This window comes from Rhinopithecus bieti, unplaced genomic scaffold, assembly GCF_001698545.2.
Source record: "Rhinopithecus bieti isolate Rb0 unplaced genomic scaffold, ASM169854v2 scaffold_17174, whole genome shotgun sequence".
NCBI classification, from domain to species: domain Eukaryota; kingdom Metazoa; phylum Chordata; class Mammalia; order Primates; family Cercopithecidae; genus Rhinopithecus; species Rhinopithecus bieti.
The window spans coordinates 1,486,839-1,491,372 of NW_016808962.1; the positions used below are offsets into that span (position 1 = coordinate 1,486,839).

General features: G+C 41.5%; 1 protein-coding gene across 6 annotated transcripts in view; it reads right to left on the bottom strand.

Annotated features, from left to right (window-relative positions):
• Window positions 1-4,534, bottom strand: part of TNS3 (tensin 3) — a 311,508-nt gene that overhangs the window by 254,511 nt on the left and 52,463 nt on the right. For all 6 annotated transcript variants that reach the window (XM_017888090.1, XM_017888093.1, XM_017888091.1 and 3 more), the window contains one exon: window positions 2,622-2,733. The gene's annotated coding sequence lies outside the window, so the exon portion shown is untranslated. Of the gene's footprint in view, window positions 1-2,621; window positions 2,734-4,534 lie in introns of those variants that run through there.

The following is a 4,534-nucleotide window of genomic DNA, read 5'->3' on the forward strand; positions in this document are numbered from 1 at the left end:
CTATACGGCTGGGCATGGTGGCTCACACCTGTAATCCTAGCACTTTGGGAGGCTGAGGCGGGTTGAGGCGGGTTGATCACCTTAGGTCAGGAGTTCGAGACCAGCCTGGCCAATATAGTGAAACCCCATCTCTACTAAAAATACAAAAATTAGCTGGTCGTGGTGGTACGTGCCTGTAGTCCCAGCTATTCAGGAGGCTGGGGCAGGAGAATCGCTTGAACTCAGGAGGCGGAGGTTGCAGTGAGCCAAGATTGCGCCACTGCAGTACAGCCTGGGTGATAGAACGAGACTCCATCTATAAATTTCCTCTTTTGATTTGATGTAGTACCAGGAACTGGACTTATCCTCACTTGCAATAACCAAAAATTGTAGAAAATACATGAAAAGATGTCTTTAAGGCACTACACAGAAAATGGAGAATGGTGATACCTCAAAGACAAGAAAGAATAAAGCAAACTCCACAACTGCCCCTAGATTGCTGCCCTGAGTGAGTTTCCAGGATGTGGCTAAGGAAGAGAGACCCCGGGTTGAGCCCAGAGTACTGCCTGGGTTGGGGAGAAGGCACTAAGAGTCCAGGGAGAAGAAGGCAGCAAGAGTTTGCTAGACAGAGTACCACAGAACAGAGAACTGCAAGGAGCTCTGAAGACCCACCTGCCTGCAGAAGGTCCCTTTTGAAGTCTTCAGTTGAGTACTGATGAGTCCAAACACACACACGTGTGTGTGTGTGCGCGCATGTATGTGTATGCTACCCAAGCTGGGGAAAGAACCACCAGACAGGATTAGAAGAAACAGTGTCCAGTGCTCACACAGAGCTGGAAAGAGTGCCTATTTGATAGACCAGGAAACCTCAAAATTCACGGAGGATCTCATAGAAAACAAAGGATCTTGCCCACTAGAGAGGAATAATTAACTCTAGACTGGGGGAAATAATTAGCTCTAGACTAAATACTCCTCCTGTCTTCCCACCCTATCAGAAAACCACTATCAAAAAGAATCAAACTCTTCCCAAGTAATTTAACTGCAACCCAGAACAAAGCTCAAGAATACCTGCAGGAATACAAATAATATTCAGCACAAAAATACCTAGCCCCAAGGTAAGGTTCTCGGTGTCTACTACCTAGTCTAAAATTATCAGGCACTCAGAGACAGGAAAACACGGCTGATAATAAGAAAACAAAAAAATCAATCAACTGAAACTGCCCCAGAACTAACAGAGATGTTGGAATTAGTAGGCAAGGATGTTAAAAAGGGCTCTTATAACTATTCTGTATGCTAAAAAGTTAAGTAGAGACCTGAAAAACATAAAAAGATCCAAATCAAAGAAAATGTAAGAATATGAGATGCAAGATACACTAGATGAGATTACTGGCAGATTAGATCCTGCAGAAGCACAGGTGAATGAACTTGAAGACATCACAGTACAAACCTCCCAACATAAACACACAGAGATGAGACAACCTAAATAAATAAATAAACAAACATCAGTAAGCTGTGGGAGAACTTTGAACAACATAACATACATGTAACGGACACTTTGACAGAGAAGGGCAGGAAAGCGGGAATCTTTGAAAAAACAATGGCTGAAACGTTTTCAAACCAGGAGGAAAATTATAAACCCACAGATCCAAGAAACTCAAGAAATTTCTTGGCCAAGCCCGGTAGCTCACACCTGTAATCCGAGCTCTTTGGGAGGCAGAGGCGGCTGGATCACCTGAGGTCAGGGGTTCCAGACCAGCCTGACCAACACAGTCTACTAAAAATACAAAAAATCAGCCGGGCATGGTGTCTACTAAAAATACAAAAAGTTAGCCGGGCATAGTGGTGACACCTGTAATCCCAGCTACTCGGGAGGCTAGGGCAGGAGAATCGCTTGAACCCAGGAGGTGGAGGTTGCAGTGAGCCGAGATTGCACCATTGCACTCCAGCCTGGGCAACAAGAGCAAAACTCTATCTCAAAAAAAAAAAAATATATATATATATATATATACACACACACACACATACACGTCTATATATATAGACATATAGATATATATGTGTCTATACATATGTATGTCTAGCACAAGAAATGTGGCAGGAACTACCCCAAGGCATAAGGCATACAATAATCAAGTTGCTTAAACCCAGTAACAAAGAAAAAAACCTTAAAAACAACCACTGGGCCAAAAGACACGTTACATGCAGGGGACCAACCATTAGGACAGCAGGTTTCTCATTGTTCTAAAAAATGTAAGTGAGAAGACAGCAGTGTAATAGAAAATACCGAAAGATGGACACAAAGAAGAGAATAGACACCAAGGCCTACTTGAGGGTGGAGGGTGGGAGGAGGGTGAAGACTGAAAAACCACCTCCATCGAGTACTATGCTTATTACCTGGGGGAGGAAATAATCTGTACACCAAACCCCCATGACACACAACTTACCTATATAATAAACCCGCACAGGCACCCTGAACCTAAAAGTTAAAAAAAAAAACAAAATAAAATAAAACAAAATACTGAAAGAAAACCTGTCAGTCTAGAATTCTGTACTCAACAAAAATAGCTCTTAAAAATAAAAGTGAACCAAAACTTATTAAAATATGTNACTAATCAGCAAGAGAATCATAAACACAGACTTACCTCGGCATGAAATACCTTGACCGTCAATAATTTGTTTGCAAACTCCACACACTTTGGATTTTTTAAAGGCCTTGTTCTTAAAAGTGTGCAGACTTGAGGTTAATTCTTCTGGCTGAAAAAGTAAAGGAAGACATTGTCAACGTTTCATCTCATAGTTTGTTTCTTTTTTCTTTTCCTTTTCGGGAGATAATAAATCTAGTGGAATTTGTAAAGAGCAAAAACAGGAACTTCACCAAGCGAACAGAGAACAATAAACCATTTCGGTGTCTCGGGTCCCAACACGACCCATGGATACCCTGTTAGCATTCCCAGTTCCAGAGTCCTAGACGGATGTTCACTCTCACCTAACTCATCAATCCCCACATGGGGTGCCTAGAAACATTACATCAACCAACATCACCACCTGAAAATGCACTCCCTTCCAGACTTGAGCCACAGATCCACCCACTTCTGGGACCAAGTAATCCACACACACTTCTAGACTCTCAACCCTTTATTTTCTGGAAAGATTAATTAGCAAAACTGCACAATTATGTTACGAGGAAGTCAACTGGCTTTCCTGGTTCAAAGGTGTTCCAGAATCACTATGAAGCTGTTGAGCCTCTCTGAGCTCTTCTGCAGAAGAAGAGGCAGTCCAGCCTGTGACACACATGTGGTTCTTCCTCAAACACAATTACAAGCATTAGCACTTGGGAAAATTAACCCCTCAGCTACCTATTCATGTTTATACAGCCAAGGCTCACCACTATATGATAACCTTGTAAGAATTCAATCTGCTTTTAGAGTCAAGCACCAATCATACCTATTTGCTGATATGTGACTGTGTATTCTGTCAGAACCTAATATCCATATGGATTCACTGAGGCCATTGCTCACCCACTGGAATAATTAAATGTCTTTGAAAAGACAAAATGGTATTTAGAATGTGGAATAAATGGTACAACTACTTTAGAAAACAGTTTGACAATTTCTTATAAACTTAAACATACACCTATCCTATGACTCAGCAATTCCATTCTTATTTACACTAAAGACAAATAAAAGCCTATGTCCACAAGAGAAAGAATGGTCATAACAGCTTTATATAACCCAAATGTCCATCATAAGAACAGATAAAAATAACTATGGTATATCCATACAATGGAATACTGTTCAGGAATATACAAGCACAAACCACTACAAGTGTAACAACATGGATGAACATCAAAAAGCATTACCCTAACTGAGAGATGCCAGGTGCAGGAGTACACAGTGAGTGACCCAATTTACAGACTGTTCACAAGCAGGCAGTCTACCTTAATAGAATTAATAATGGTTACCTCGAAGGGTGTGTGTAGTGTCTACAAAGGGCATGAGGAGGCTTTCTTGGTGGAGAAAGTGTTTGAATTCCCACTCTGGGTGATGCTTACACAGGGATACCCGTATTTAAAGTCCTTAAGCTGCAAGCCTAAGATTTTTACATTTTACTCTCTAAAGACTTATAAGAAAGTTGAAAATACGTATGTTAATAAAGACACAATCCTGGAAAAATACTAGTAATATAGTGTTGAAGATATGGTAAAATAATGTTAAGCTATGTGACAGCATTTTTATTTTTTAAAAAAAAATATCAGCCGGGCACAGTGGCTCAGGCCTGTAATCCCAGCACTTTGGGAGGCCGAGGTGGGCAGATCACGAGGTCAGGAGATCGAGAACATCCTGGCTAATACGGTCAAACTCAGTCTCTACTAAAAATACAAAAAATTAGCCAGGTGTGGTGGTGGGCGCCTGTAGTCCCAGCTCCTCGGGAAGTTGAGGCAGGAGAATGGCGTGAACCCAGGAGGCGGAGCTTGCAGTGACCTGAGATTGCACCACTGCACTCCAGCCTGGATGACAGAGAGAGACTCCAGCTCAAAAAAAAAAAAAAAAAAAAA